The 15,476-nt window shown below is 54.7% G+C and overlaps 1 pseudogene; it reads left to right on the plus strand.

Annotated features, from left to right (window-relative positions):
• Positions 1-15,217, plus strand: part of LOC142465236 (solute carrier family 12 member 6-like) — a 25,093-nt pseudogene extending 9,876 nt beyond the window's left edge.
• Positions 15,218-15,476: the final 259 nt, after the last annotated feature.

The following is a 15,476-nucleotide window of genomic DNA, read 5'->3' on the forward strand; positions in this document are numbered from 1 at the left end:
GGGAATAAAAGTGAAATACTGTGCAATGTAAGTATACAGATAACAGAGCAATCACACAGTGTGTGAGCAGGAAGGACAAACAAATAGGGGAAAATAAGGGGGCGGAAAAAGGTAAAAATAAGAAACAATAACACAATAATATTCACAAAAGTGTCAAGGGGAAAACGTTAACGTTTCAGGGTAATAAACCCTTCTGGCCCATTCCCTACATGCATCTTGTGGTACTTTCCCTCATTCGGATCAAACAGAATGATCTAGCAAAAATGAGCCAACAAAGTCGAATCTGGAGATTTCAGCAGAGAAAGTACGGATACTTCGGCTTATTTGTAGTGCTTCAGGCAGAAGGTATCACAAATGATGGTTCTCCGGTGTTCCCCACAGATCTTGTATATTCTCCGCCCCCCCCCCCTCCCGTTATCTTTCCAGAAATGACTAAGTAAATACCACCACCTTGTTTCCACTTGGTATCTTATCTCGGGGTCTCTGCGGTGGGAGATCGCTTGGAGACGCCCCGGAAACGGGGCGTGGGGATGGAAAGCGTGACGAGATTTAAAGATCAGACATGAGGCAAGTGTCCTAATCCGGGGGGAGGTGCCGGTGGTGAGTCCTGGGGGGAGGTGCCGGTGGTGAGTTCTGGGGGGAGGTGCCGGGTGGCTGAGTTCCTGGGGGGAGGTGCCGGGGTGGTGAGTCCCTGGGGGGAGGGTGCCGGTGGTGAGTCCGGGGGGGAGGTGCCGGTGGGTGAGTCCCGGGGGAGGTGCCGGTGGTGAGTCCCGGGGGGAGGTGCCCGGGGTGGTGAGTCCCGGGGGGAGGGTGCCGGTGGTGAGTCCCAGGCGTGAGTCCCGGGGGGAGGGTGCCGGTGGTGAGTCCGGGGGGGAGGTGCCGGTGGTGAGTCCAGGGGGGAGGTGCCGGTGGTGAGTACGGGGGGGAGGCTGCCCGGTGGTGAGTCCTGGGGGGAGGTGCCGGTGGTGAGTCCTGGGGGGAGGTGCCGGTGGTGAGTCCTGGGGGGAGGTGCCGGTGGTGACTGCTAATGACTGTACAGGACATGTTGGTCAGCATTTATCCGCAACTCGCTACAGGGACCCTTGCGCCGCCAAGGGAAGTCTCTAACCTTATCCTTTACCGCAAACCCCCCTAATCTTACAACCTAATTCTAACGCTTCCCCCCTACCCTAAAACCCTTACCCTAGAACCCTAAATATCTTTAGCCCTTTACTCCAACCCCCTACCCTAAAAACCTAACCCGTTACCCTACAACTCCTACCCTTAACCCCTTACCCTAACTGCTAAATTAACCCTGAAATGCATTGACCTTATCGAAGTGTCCCGCGGCTGCGGCCTGAACGCCGCCGGCAGAGACTTGGTTGCGGAACCAGATGTCCGATTCGGTGCTGTTGATAACCCCAGTGAGCGCCTGAGAACGTTGGTCACCCATAAACAATAAATGTTCCCCGGCACTCAAAGTGATGCAGCATAAGCAAGTGGATCAGCCAAATGAATGTAATAATATACATACAAGATGCGCAGCTAAAGCTAAATAATGACCGATAACGTCTAAGTAAACGAAATCAGGGAGGAGAAACGGGGAAAGGGAGGGAAGGATGGGGAGGGTAAAAGGAGGGGTAAGGAAAAGGGGGTAAAAAAAAAAAAGTCCAGGGCAAGGGGTTCAACGAACGTTTCGGGGTATAAAACCCCTTCTTCAGGCCCGTTCCAGAGAGACCCGTAGTCCCCCGGTACTTCCCTTTACCCTGTGACTAAACTCCCTGAGGCAAAGGATGTCAAGCTCAATGAACAGTGAGCTCAAAGTAAATGTCAACAGCAAACAGTGACAGCTGCATGGACAGGCGGCGAGCTGGCTGCATTAGTGCTTCGTCTCTTAGGACTTCAATTATGCTGCCAGTGACAGTCCATGTCTATGAGACCACATCCCCCTATAGCCCCTCTTTGCCAGCTATTGTCACTTTAGCACTCACATTGCTCATAGCTGTTGACATTTACTTTGACCTCACTGTTCATTAGCTTGTCATCCTTTTGCCTCAGGGAGTTTAGTCACAGGGTACAGGGAAGTACCAGGGGACGACGGTCTCTCTGGGAAAGGGCCTGAAGAAGGGTTTTGTTTTTTTTTTCCAACTTTGTTTTATTCACTTTTTCAAAGGTACAGCAATTGTGATACACATTATAACCCTTTCAATCTGTTTTGTAATACGTCCGCACCTTTTTATGGGGGGGTGGGGGGATGACACATTAGGAAAGAAAAGCGGGGGGGGGAAGAGAACCCTAATTTCACACCAGCTGATTCCATTGTGGATCGCTTCCTTTCCTGAGTTTCAACTCCATTTTGGGGTGTTTCTGCCTACTCTGCAAGATCCTTGCATGCAACGTGTGTGCCATATCTGACCTCCCTATATGGGTCCCGGGTAACCTCTATCTGTCTTTTCCGTCGCCGTCTATTGATTACTGCTATTCGTCAAAGGAGACCTCGCCTTTCTCTATAATAGCCAAATGGTGGCATTGCTCACCCCCTGCGATGTCTGTTTGCGCCAGCCATGGGAGCCAAACTTGAAAATTTGAGCCAGTGTCATATGACCTAACTTGTCAATTGCTCCATCTGGCAGACCAAACCAAATTCTGTTCCGAATCTTCTCTGTAGATGGCATTGCTTTTTGTTTCCACATTGCCGTCGCGCAAAATGGGCGATTAATTTATTCCCTGCTCTTGACAGGCCCTCCAGTGGTTTTTTTAATAGGAATAACCAGGGATCTAGAGGAATTTCGAGGCCCCAAAATCCTCTTTAGCCAAATCTGAATTTGTTCCCAGATCGGGTGCAATTGAGGGCAAGAGATAGGAAAGACCGATTATCAGCGCTGCTTCCGATAGATATCAGACTCACCAGGTAGGATAAAAATAATTTATTAAGACTTACATAAAACGGATACTAGGGAACATAACAAAAAGGCCTCCCACGCGTTTCGGGCGAGTTCGCCCTTTCTCAAGGATCTTGCAGAGTAGGCAGAAACACCCAAAATGCAAAATGGAGTTGAAACTCAGGAAAGGAAGCGATCCAATGGAATCAGCTGGTGTGAAATTAGGGTTCCCTTCCCCTCTCCCCCCGCCCCCCCCCTTTTCTTTTCCTAATGTGTCACCCCCCCCCGAGTCTTTGTTCAGTGTGAGTATATGTGAATTTGTCGTCACATAAAACAGGTGCGGACGTATTACAAAACAGATTGAAAAGGGTTATAATGTGTATCACAATTGCTGTAACCTTTAAAAAAAGTGAATACAACATAAAGTTGAAAAAAAAAAAAAACCTTCAGGCCCTTTCCCAGAGAGACCGTCGTCCCCTGGTAACTAACCCTGTACCCTGTGACTAAACTCCCTGAGGCAAAAGGATGACAAGCTAATGAACAGGAGGTCAAAGTAAATGTCAACAGCTATGAGCAATGTGAGTGCTAAAGTGACAATAGCTGGCAAAGAGGGGCTATATATAGGGGGGATGTGGTCTCATAGACATGGACTGTCACTGGCAGCACAATTGAAATCCTAAGAGACGAAGCACTAATGCAGCCAGCTCCCGCCTGTCCATGCAGCTGTCACTGTTTGCTGTTGACATTTACTTTGACCTCACTGTTCATTAGCTTGACATCCTTTGCCTCAGGGAGTTTAGTCACAGGGTACAGGGAGAGTACTGGGGGACTACGGTCTCTCTGAGAACGGGGCCTGAAGAAGGGGTTTTATACCCCGCAACGTTCGTTGCCCCCCCCTTGCCCCTGGACTTTTTTTTACCCCTTTTCCATACCCCCCCTTTTCCTCTCCCATCCTTCCTCTCCCTTCCCCGTTTCTCTCCCTGATTTAGTTTACTTAGACGTTATCGGTCATTATTTAGCTTTTGCTGCGCATCTTGTATGAATATTATTACATTCATTTGGCTGATCCACTTGCTTACGCTGCATCACTTTGAGTGCCGGTAACATTTATTGTTTAATTTATGTTGTTTGGGAGGCAATTGGGGGCTCCCCCTTGTTCCCTTGAGCACCACCCACATTAGATTCTCATTTATTCATCACGAGTGCTGTCTAGTATATCTCTCTGTTGGTCACCCATCTTTCTATCTATTATTTCTGCCAGCTCTGAGATAACAATAAATCCATGTGCATGTGACCGCGAATATGAAGAGAAATGAACCGCCGCCCGGGGCGATGTTAATGGGCCAGTTTTGAAAACCTAGGGGAGGGTGGGGGAGGGTTTGAGATTTTCTTGGGGGGGGGAGCCGGCGGTTATGGAGGCCCTGTGCTCCTCTCCAAAGCATTAAAATTTAAATGCCAAGGGATCCGCGTGCGAGCCCTCTGTAAGTTCCCTTACATTGTCTCCGACGGCTTCGGGCAACGCTGAGACCAGGTAAGGGGGGGGGGGGCACGAGCAAGGGGGGGTGCAGAGGAAACAATGTGCGCACCCCTGACCTAAGGGACGACACAGACGATATACACGTGACGTCGTTTCCTTGTGTATACACACGTGCTGACGGAGCCTGACGTGTGCGGTCCCGCGAGGCGCCCGTATGAAAAGCCAACACCCCCTCGACTCCGGGGACAGTGAAAGTTGTGACCCCCGCGAGGAGAGCGAGATACCGCTCCCCGCGCTCAGCCTGGCGTCATGTGTTCTGATACATGAGTACGTCAAAAGAACCCAGAGCAACACTCACAGGAGGACGTCCTATAGTCTCTAGGACTATATGAAATTGGTTTTAGTACACTGCTATAGACTTTAAATGATACACTTTCTATCAGCGAGTGCATGTTACCAGGGGGCTTCTCCAGTGCCCCACTCTCCTCCTTGGAGTGTTGCTTGGGCTCTGGGTTCTTATTTGCCTACCCTTCCCCTGGTGCTTCCTGATCCCCTGTTAGTGGCTGAGCGGTGTATCTCCCCTCTATGGCTATTGATATATGTTATTACTGCGTTTACAAAAACACTTGAAATTGTAAACACGAGGTGAAAGGAAAGCGCTTTCCCACAGAGCTTACACTCTGAAAGTGCGTTCTTGTCGGATAACTATTTTCTGGGGGGGGGGGATAGAAAGTAAGTGGCACACTGTACAGTTTCTGCCCTTAAACTCCCGACCTCAGATCTCAGTAATGTCATCCTGTTTGGGTGCTTGCATAGACGGAGTGGTGCTCAGAGACAAGTAAGTGAGGAGGCGGGCCCGGCGAGCGGGAGCGTGAAGCTTGGGGAAGAGCGGTGCTATCTGCGGCGTGTCTGGATGGAGTCACAGTCTGGGTCTCTTGTCCCCCACAGGTTTGGAGACGCGGTGAAGGGGGACCCTGGTGGTGGGAGCTCTGTCGTGGCCGTCCCCGTGGGTCATAGTCATCGGATCGTTCTTCTCCACCTGCGGAGCCGGATTGCAGAGTCTGACCGGAGCTCCCCGGCTGCTGCAGGCGATCGCTAAGGACGGGATCATTCCCTTCTTGAGGGTGAGTCGGGGGAGAGAAGGAGAGAGAACCACGAGGAGAGCGAGACATGGGGGGACTTCCGCGGACTATCACAAAGAACTGGGTCATACTCTTCCGGAGGGCGGGATAGACGGGGAATAAAGGTAGGCAGGGGGATAGAGACTGACCGTGGAGACGGAGTAACGGGTGAGAGACGTGGAAAGACAGATGAAGTCGGACAGAGACAGGTACACGCACAAGGTGGCTCATCCACTCTCTCGCTATCATGTGGCATCAGGTATTTGGGCACGGGAAGTGTAACGGGGAGCCAACGTGGGCCCTGCTCTTGACAGTCGTGATCGCTGAGCTGGGGGATCCTCATCGCCTCTCTGGACCTGGTGGCACCGATACTCCTCCATGTATGTACCCGCTGACTTCCAACCCAAGAGGTGCCCGGCATATCCGTATTCTGGCTTCTTCCAGCCCAAGAGGTGCCAGGTTCTATCCTTGCACCATCCAGCCCTAGAGGAGCCAGGCTTTCTATACCCTCCACCATCCAGCCCTAAAGGTCCCAGGGTCTCTCTATCCCTGCACCATCCAGCCCCAGAGGTGTTCTACTCTATCTGGCATTATCTGACCCTAGCAGTGCCAGGCTTCTGTGTTCCTGCACCGTCTACTGAGCTACCCAACCCTTAAGGTCCTAGATTCTGCCCCTTTGTCCTTTGTGTAGGCGCATAGTCCTAGAGGTGTCATGTTGAGTATCCATCACAACTACAATCCATGACCAATGCACCATATGAAACATGTCACTGACATATCCCTTCCTCATGCCCTATAGTAAGTCCCACCCTCCATATCAACCTATCTCTCCCTCTTCCTTCCTTTCTCTCACTCTCCTCTATTTTCTTTTTTCTTTCTCTCTCGCTCTCTTCCTCTCTCGTTCCTCTCTCTACTCTTTCTTTTCTCTTCCTCCTTGTCTCCCTCTGTCTCTCCCTCCCTCTCTCCCCTCTCCCTCTCTCTCTCCCCCTCTCCTCTCTCCCCGTCCGCAGGTTTTTTCTGATGTGTTACCTCTTTGTGAATCTGGCCTGTGGATTACAGACTCTCCTTCGCTCTCCCCAACTGGCGCCCGCGTTTCCAGTATTATCACTGGTGAGTCCTGCCCATGAGCCGCTCCCCGCTGAGCCGGACTCCCTGAGGTCACCAGTCGTGAATGTGGCATTCGCTGCCTCCATGTATTAGTGACCATCGTGCAGTCCTAGAGGGTGTCCGTGTGCAGCAGTCCTAGACGTGTCGCTCTCCCCCCTGCAGGACCTTATCGTTCTTAGGCATGGCACTGTGTGTGGCGCTCATGTTCATCTCGTCCTGGTATTACGCAATTATCTCCATGGTGATCGCTGGCATGATCTACAAGTACATAGAGTACCATGGGTGAGCTCTTTCTGCAGAGCGTTGCTCCCTTACTTGCTCTTCCCTGCAGTGTCGCTTCCCTCCCATCATCTACGGAGCGCGGTTCCCTGTCCCCTTGCGGAGCGCGGCTCCTGTCCCCTTGCGCAGCAAGGCTCCCTGTCCCCTTGCGGGAGCGCGGGCTCCCTGGTCCCCTTGCGCAGCGCGGCTCCCCTGTCCCCTTGCGCAGCGCGGCTCCCTGTCCCCTTGCGCAGCGCGCGGCTCCCTGTCCCCTTGCGCAGCGCGGCTCCCCTGTCCCCTTGCGCAGCGCGGCTCCCTGTCCCTTGCGCAGCGCGGCTCCCTGTCCCCTTGCGGAGCGCGGCTCCCTGTCCCCTTGCGCAGCGGCGGGCTCCCTGTCCCCTTGCGGAGCGCGGCTCCCTGTCCTCTTGCGGAGCGCGCGCTCCCTGTCCCCCTTGCGCAGCGCGGGCTCCCTGTCCCCCTTGCGCAGCGCGGCCTCCCTGTCCCCTTGCGCAGCGCGGGCTCCCTGTCCCCTTGCGCAGCGCGGCTCCCTGTCCCCTTGCGCAGCGCGGGCTCCCTGGTCCCCTTGCGCAGCGCGGCTCCCTGTCCCCTTGCGCAGCGCGGCTCCCTGTCCCCCTTGCGCAGCGCGGCTCCCTGTCCCCCTTGCGCAGCGCGGCTCCCTGTCCCCTTGCGGAGCGCGGCTCCCGGTCCCCTTGCGCAGCGCGGCTCCCTGTCCCCTTGCGGAGCGCGGCTCCCCTGTCCCCTTGCGGAGCGCGGCTCCCTGTTCCCCTTGCGCGGCTCCCTGTCTCCCCGTGCCGGAGCGCGGCCGTCCCCTGTCGCGTGCGCGCGCTCCCCTGTCCCTTGCGCGGCTCCCCTGTCCCCCGTTGCGCGGCTCCCTGTCCCCTTGCGCGGGCCTCCCTGTCCCCTTGCGCGGCTCCCTGTCTCCCCGTGCGCGGCTCCCTGTCCCCTTGCGCGGCTCCCTGTCCCCTTGCGCGGCTCCGCTGTCCCCTTGCGCGGCTCCCTGTCCCCGTTGCGCGGCTCCCTGTCCCCCTTGCGCGGCTCCCTGTCCCCTTGCGCGGCGGCTCCCTGTCCCCCTTGCGCGGCTCCCTGTCCCCTTGCGCGGCTCCCTGTCCCCTTGGCGCGGCTCCCTGTCCCCTTGCGCGGCTCCCTGTCCCCTTGCGCGGCCTCCCTGTCCCCTTGCGCGGCTCCCTGTCCCCTTGCGCGGCTCCCTGTCCCCTTGCGCGGCTCCCTGTCCCCCTTGCGCGGCTCCCTGTCCCCTTGCGCAGCGCGGCTCCCTGTCCCCTTGCGCGGCTCCCTGTCCCCTTGCGCAGCGCGGCTCCCTGTCCCCTTGCGCAGCGCGGCTCCCTGTCCCCTTGCGCAGCGCGGCTCCCTGTCCCCTTGCGCAGCGCGGCTCCCTGTCCCCTTGCGCGGGCTCCCCTGTCCCCTTGCGCAGCGCGGCCTCCCTGTCCCCTTGCGCAGCGCGGCTCCCTGTCCCCTTGCGCAGCGCGGCTCCCTGTCCCCTTGCGCAGCGCGGCTCCCCGTCCCCGTTGCGCAGCGCGGCTCCCCCGTCCCCTTGCGCAGCGCGGCTCCCTGTCCCCTTGCGCCAGCGCGGCTCCCTGTCCCCTTGCGCAGCGCGGGCTCCCTGTCCCCTTGCGCAGCGCGGCTCCCTGTCCCCTTGCGCAGCGCGGCTCCCCTGCTCCCCCTTGCGGGAGCGCGGCTCCCTGTTCCCGTGCGGAGCGCGGCTCCCTGTCCCCGTGCGGAGCGCGGCTCCCTGTCCCCTTGCGCAGCGCGGCTCCCTGTCCCCTTGCGCAGCGCGGCTCTGACCCTCAGTGTGTGCGTCTGTGCAGGGCTGAGAAGGAGTGGGGGTGACGGGATCCGGGGTCTGTCGTCTGAGCGCTGCTCGCTTCGCTCTCCTGCGACTGGAAGAGGGGCCCCCCCCCCACACCAAGAACTGGAGGTGAGAGGTTGGGGCGTGTGTGTGTGTGTGTGTGTGTATATATATATGTGTGTTGTGTATATATATGTGTGTGTGTGTGTGTGTGTGTGCTGTGTGTGTGTGTGTGTGTGTGTGTGTGTGTGTGTGTGTGTGTATATATATATGTGTATGTGTGTGTGTATATATATGTGTGTGTGTGTGTGTATATATATATATGTGTGTGTGTGTATATATATATATATACACACACACACACACACCACACACCACACACACCACACACACCACACACACCACAGCACACCACACACACCACACACACCCACACACACACCACACACACGACCACACCACACACCACACCACACCACACCACAGCACACACACACGTCGACAAATCCCAAAAAATCTACTCGCCGGACAAAAAAAATCTACTCGCCACCTAGTACCACACATGTGCTGCTTGGGCCAATAGGAGCTCGCCACGATGTTAAATCCACTTGCCCGGGGCGAGCAAATGTATAGGTTTGTCGAACACTGTATATATGTGTGTGTATGTGTATATATATATATATATATATATGTGTGTGTGTGTATATATATGTGTGTGTGTGTGTGTATATATGTATGTGTGTGTGTGTGTATATATGTGTGTGTGTGTGTGTATATATATAATATATATATGAAAAAAAACGAATAGATAATACCGTTCTGTGGCTAACTAAATGCTTTTATTTGTGCGAGCTTTCGAGATACTGATCTCTTCTTCTGGCGATGTTACAATGGATAAAGCAAGAAAGGGTTTTACCTTAAAAACAGTATCTCTTGGAATGTTATGTGACTGACTATAATATAATAGGCTATAACAGGCTTCAGTCAGATACATTCCAGGATGCACTGTTTGTAAGCAGAGGCAGAGAGACACACACAGAGAGACACACACAGAGAGACACACACAGAGAGACACACACAGAGAGACACAGCACCTACAGCTCCTAGTAGTGTCGTGTCCTCCTTCCCTGGTCATTTGATTTTGGTGAAGTATATTAATTTAGTATTTATGACGCGTGCACTAGCTAATTGTTTTGTATATATGGTGTGATTTCTCTTTTGTGTGTGTGTGTGTGTGTGTGTGTGTGTGTGTATAGACCTCAGCTCCTGGTGCTGGTGAAGTTGGACTCGGACCTTTGGATTCTTACGGGGAGGCGATGGCAGCTGAGCAGGTGAGCGTCCGTATCCTGCAGATACTCCATCTCTCCCTGTCTCTCCGTGCAGATCGTCACTTCTTTTCTCTCCCCTGCAGAACATCGCTCCGTCACTTCCTGCAGTGTCGTCCCGATTCTGCCCCGTAGAGCGCTACTCCTTTTTTTTTTTCTTCCCTCCCCGCAGAGCGTCGCTCCTTTTCTCTCCCCGCAGAGCGTTACTCCTTTTCTCTTCCCTCCCTGCAGAACATCGCTCATTTTCTCTCCCCGCAGAACGTTGTGCCCCGTCTCTCCCCGTCACTTCCTGTCTCTCCTCCCCCCCGCAGGCAGTGAAGCAGCTGATGGATCTGGAGCGCGTGAAAGGTTTCTGCCAGGTGATTGTGGCCCAGAAGCAGCGGAGGGCCTGTCCCACCTCATCCAATCCTGCGGCCTCGGGGGCATGAGGCACAACACGGTGATCATGGGGCTGGCCGAGCGGCTGGAGGCAGAGTGACGACTCCCGGGCCAGGAAATGCGTGTGACTCCTGTGTGTTGTGTGGGACTCCACGCTCACTAACCCGTGTCCTTCCCCCGCCCCCATGTGACATCTGTCCTCTAGTGACCTCTGTCTTCTCCTTCACACCCCCATGTGACCTCTGGCCTCTCTCCCCCCCACCCACATGTGACCTGTCCTCTCCTTCCCACCCCCATGTGACCTCTGTCCGCTCTCCCCCACCCCCATGTGACCTGTCCTCTCCTTTCCACCCCCATGTGACCTCTGTCCTCTCCTCCCCCAGCCATGGTTCGTGTGACCACGGCTGCCCGCCAGGCCCTACTGGTGGCTAAGAATGTGTCTCTGTTCCCTGGCTCCCGGGAGCCGCTGGCAGAGGGCCACATCGACGTGTGGTGGGTGGTGCATGATGGGGGCATGCTCATGCTGCTGCCATTCCTGATCAAACAGCACAAGGTTAGGAGGTGCACGGTGCAGGCTGACACTGCCATGCACTCCTTCCCCCCCCTCTCCTCTTCCCCCCCTCTCCTCTTCCCCCCCTCTCCTCTACCCCCCTCTCCTCTACCCCCCCTCTCCTCTACCCCCCCTACTTCTTCCCCTCCCTCTTCTTCCCCTCCCTCTTCTTCCCCTCCCTCTCCTCTTCTACCCCTCCCTCTCCTCTTCTTTCCCTCCCTCTTCTCTTCTTCCCCCCTCCCTCTCCTCTTCTTCCCCCCTCCCTCTCCTCTTCTTCCCCCCTCCCTCTCCTCTTCTTCCCCCCCTCTCCTCTTCTTCCCCCCTCTCCTGTTCTTCCCCCCCTCTCCTGTTCTTCCCCCCTCTCCTCTTCTTCCCCCCCCTCTCCTCTTCCCCCCCCCTCTCCTCTTCCCCCCCCTCTCCTCTTCCCCCCCCTCTCCTCTTCCCCCCCCCCTCTCCTCTTCTCCCCTCCCTCTCCTCTTCTTCCCCTCCCTCTCCTCTTCTTCCCCTCCCTCTCCTCTTCTTCCCCTCCCTCTCCTCTTCTTTCCCTCCCTCTCCTCTTCTTTCCCTCCCTCTCCTCTTCTTTCCCTCCCTCTCCTCTTCTTTCCCTCCCTCTCCTCTTCTCTCCCTCCCTCTCCTCTTCTTCTCCCTCCCTCTTCTTCTCCCTCCCTCTCCTCTTCTTCTCCCTCCCTCTCCTCTTCTTCTCCCTCCCTCTCCTCTTCTTCTCCCTCCCTCTCCTCTTCTTCTCCCTCCCTCTCCTCTTCTTCTCCCTCCCTCTCCTCTTCTTCTCCCTCCCTCTCCTCTTCTTCCCCCTCCCTCTCCTCTTCTTCCCCCTCCCTCTCCTCTTCTTTCCCCCCCTCTCCTCTTCTTCCCCCCCCTCTCCTCTTCTTCCCCCCCCTCTCCTCTTCTTCCCCCCCCTCTCCTCTTCCTCCCCCCCCTCTCCTCTTCCTTCCCCCCCCCTCGCCTCTTCTTCCCCCCCCTCGCCTCTTCTTCCCCCCCACCTCTCCTCTTCCCTCTTCTCTTCCCTCCCCCCCTCCTCTTCTTCTTTCCCCCCTTGGCTCACCCCTCCTGCTCTCTCCCCACGACCTCCCCCCCCCAGGTGTGGCGTAAGTGTAAGATGCGGATCTTCACTGTGGCTCAGATGGAAGATAACAGCATCCAGATGAAGAATGACCTGGCCACGTTCCTCTATCACTTGCGCATCCCGGCCGAAGTGGAGGTGGTGGAGATGGTAAGAGGCGGGGGGAGGTGTCCGGGAGGGGACGGTGACGGGCCGGAGCAGAGCGTCTCACCCCATCTTGTGTCTTGCGCAGCACGACAGTGACATTTCTGCGTACACGTACGAGCGCACGCTCATGATGGAGCAGCGGTCCCAGATGCTGAGGCAGATGCGCCTCTCCAAGACCGACCGGGAGCGGGAGGTGAGCAGCAGCGCCGCTGCGCAGAGAGAGCCAGGGGATCGAGAGCGACGCTCTGCAGGTCTCTCTCTTTCCTACTCCCCCCAGGCGCAGCTGGTGAAGGACCGCAACTCCATGCTGCGTCTGACCAGTGTCGGCTCCGACGATGACGAGGACACCGAGGCCACCCCAGACAGAGTACACATGACCTGGACCAAGGACAAGCACCAGGCAGTACACCAGGCAGTGCGCGGACTACAAAGCAACGTGATGCCCAGCTTCCAGGAGCTGCTCAGCATGCGCCCGTGAGCCTGGCACTGCGTGCGTGTGGCACTGCAAGCGTGTGTGCGCGCGACACCATGTGACTGCGCGTGTCATCCTTTGCCGTGTATATGGCGTGCGTCTGTGACGTTACTCGTGTTTTGTATGTAACATGCACATGATGTCCTCCCAGGGACCAGTCTAATGTGCGGCGGATGCACACGGCCGTGAAGCTGAACGAGGTCATCGTCAACAAGTCCCACGATGCCAAACTCGTGCTCCTAAATATGCCGGGTCCGCCTCGCAACCCCCAGGGTGACGAGAACTGTATCCTTACGCCGGGAAACGCAATAATGACGAACAAGGGAGAGAGTGCAAGGGAAAATACTGAATAATACTTCATACAGGACTAATGGCACTATAATGTCAATTATTATAGAGCAGGGGTACGCAAACTGAGGGGGTACGAAATGTTCAAGGGGGGGGGGGGCACACGGCGCTTACAGGGACCCTGCGCTCTTCCCCAAAGCATTTAAATTACGTGCCGGAGACGCGCGTGCAAGGCCTCCGTAAGATCCCATACCTGTTCTTCGGCGACTTCTGGTGATGCGTCGCCATGGCAACGTGGTGTCAAATGATGCCGCGTGGTCACATGGCGCCTCGTTGCCAATGCTTGGACACATGGCGTCTTGACGTCAAACGCCGGAGACAAGGTAAGGGGGGGAGGGGGAGCAGGCACGGGGGCGCTGACGGAAAAGTTTGCGTACCCCTGCTATAGAGGAATGGGAGCAGGGAGTCGTTAGTTCGGCAGATGCAAAAGTAGGTGAGCAATGTGACAGCAATGGGGAAACGCTGTGTTGGAGGTATTGGCAGCAGAAAGAATCGGGGGCGATACCACTTGGTAGATATATAGCACTGTGTTCAGTTCTTGAGACCATAACTCCGTCAGGACGTAAATAAATTGGAGGTTGTACAAAGAAGGGGGAATGGTGCATGGTCTACAGCATAATACTTATCGGGAAAGACTTCAGGACCTTAATATGTGCAGCTTAGAGGAGAGAAGGGAGAGGGGGGGATGTGATAGGTGAAAGTTTCTATGTAAAGGGTTTCAACAAAGTGCAGGAGCGAAGCATGTTTCAGAGAAGGGAGAAGCGCTAGAACAAGAGGCCGTTCTCTGAAGCTGCAGGGGAGCAGGCCAAGGAGGAATGTGAGGAAGTACTTCTTTATGGATCAGCCTCCCAGCAGAGGTGTTAGGGGCTAATACATAGTAATGGCACTTAAGTATGCTTGGGACAGACATAGGGCTAAATCCTAAATATGAGGATTGGGGTGCCCCAAGGATCGCGTAGGGTCTGCGGTTTGACAGCACTTCGTAAATTGGGCAGACACGTGGGGGGAGGGGGCCACGTGGTTCCCATCTGCCGTGTCACATTCTACGTTTCTCACAGTGGTACAGAAACCTGCCAGCGGGGCACATGGAAGTGCCTCGGGCGGCGGATTCTGAAATCCGCTGCTGTGTGCGTTTATGCAGTTACATTTCTTTAAATGGGCAGTCCCTCCTAGGACTAATGTGTACTACTGGCAGTGGCATGTTTAACAAGAGGATACATGTTGCTTTTTTAAACAAATGCAACACAAGTATTTTAGAATTTTGTTTAAAAGTTGGTTTGTAAACCTGCTGAGCCGATACTTGGAAGGGGTTTGATTTCCTCCAGCGGCTCCCTTCTGATGTCACTGGGGCAGATTCACCAATGTCTAACCCCCCCTCCCCCTACTGTCATCTTTGTTGGTTAAACACATGGCTGGTCCAGCTGTTTTGGAGGTTAGTGGCTCCTCCCTCCCAGGGTTTAAGCTTGCCCCTCCCCACTTTCCAAGTAAGCAGGTCTTTTTCATGCAGGTGGTTGGGACAGATCCAATGCGATCATTCTTCCTCTAATAGTGGTAAATAAGAATTTTAATCAGTTAGTGTTAGGACCTGCAATATTTGGTCATGCCTTGATGTGGCTTGCAGGCTTAAAATGCTTTGGCCAAAGGGTTTCACTAAATGACCCATTTTCAAGAGATATATAGGTAATTCACTGGGTATTTTTGTCATATTGGATGTAGCTTTGGGCTTTTTTTTTTTTTTTTTTGTATACATCTTTGTTGGTTCTCTGATAAGGACAAAGTGGGGTACGGGTACGGGCAACACTTTGTTAGACACTGTCCAAGAAGCGGCACCTAATAAATGCACTTTTGTTCTCTTGCGCTGTGACCTTAACTCATCACTCTCCCAGACATGGAGTTCCTGGAGGTCCTGACAGAGGGTTTGGAGCGTGTGTTGCTGGTACGGGGAGGAGGCACAGAGGTCATTACCATTTACTCGTAACCCAAAGCCTGTGGCCCCCTTCCTCCATGGGACACTACAAGGGCCAGCATCCTGGGAAGAGACATCGGGGTGGAGAGCAAGGTGTCTGGGCATCAGAGGAAGAGGCCGTAGCTTGGCCATCACGCGTCCTATCCATTCATTTGAACGCTTGTGAATGGGCAGCCGTGAACATTCTCAGCGGGGAGAGGAGAGGACGGGGGGGGGGGGGGTGTCAGACTTAACCCGTTTCCTTTGAACTTATGTTATAGACACAAAAGGGAATTCTTCTTTTCCTAATGCCAAAGGGATTCAATTAACCTCTTCGTTGCTAGAGAGAAGTGGTTAACGGGGCAATGTGTCTAATTTTGCTCTTGCACCTATAGGTGCAAATACTCAAAAGATCGCCATCTATGCAGCACCAATATTCCCTTTTTTTTATGTCATCTTGGAATTCTCGTTATATTGAGATCTGCAAACTGGGGCAAAAATTATTTTAAAAGACACAGGAAAAATAAGTATTTTTTTTATTGATTATTTTTCTTTGACATTTAGCAACAAAACCCATTTGCCCA

The sequence above is a fragment of the Ascaphus truei genome, chromosome 13 (assembly GCF_040206685.1).
Source record: "Ascaphus truei isolate aAscTru1 chromosome 13, aAscTru1.hap1, whole genome shotgun sequence".
In the NCBI taxonomy this organism is placed as follows: Eukaryota; Metazoa; Chordata; class Amphibia; order Anura; family Ascaphidae; genus Ascaphus; species Ascaphus truei.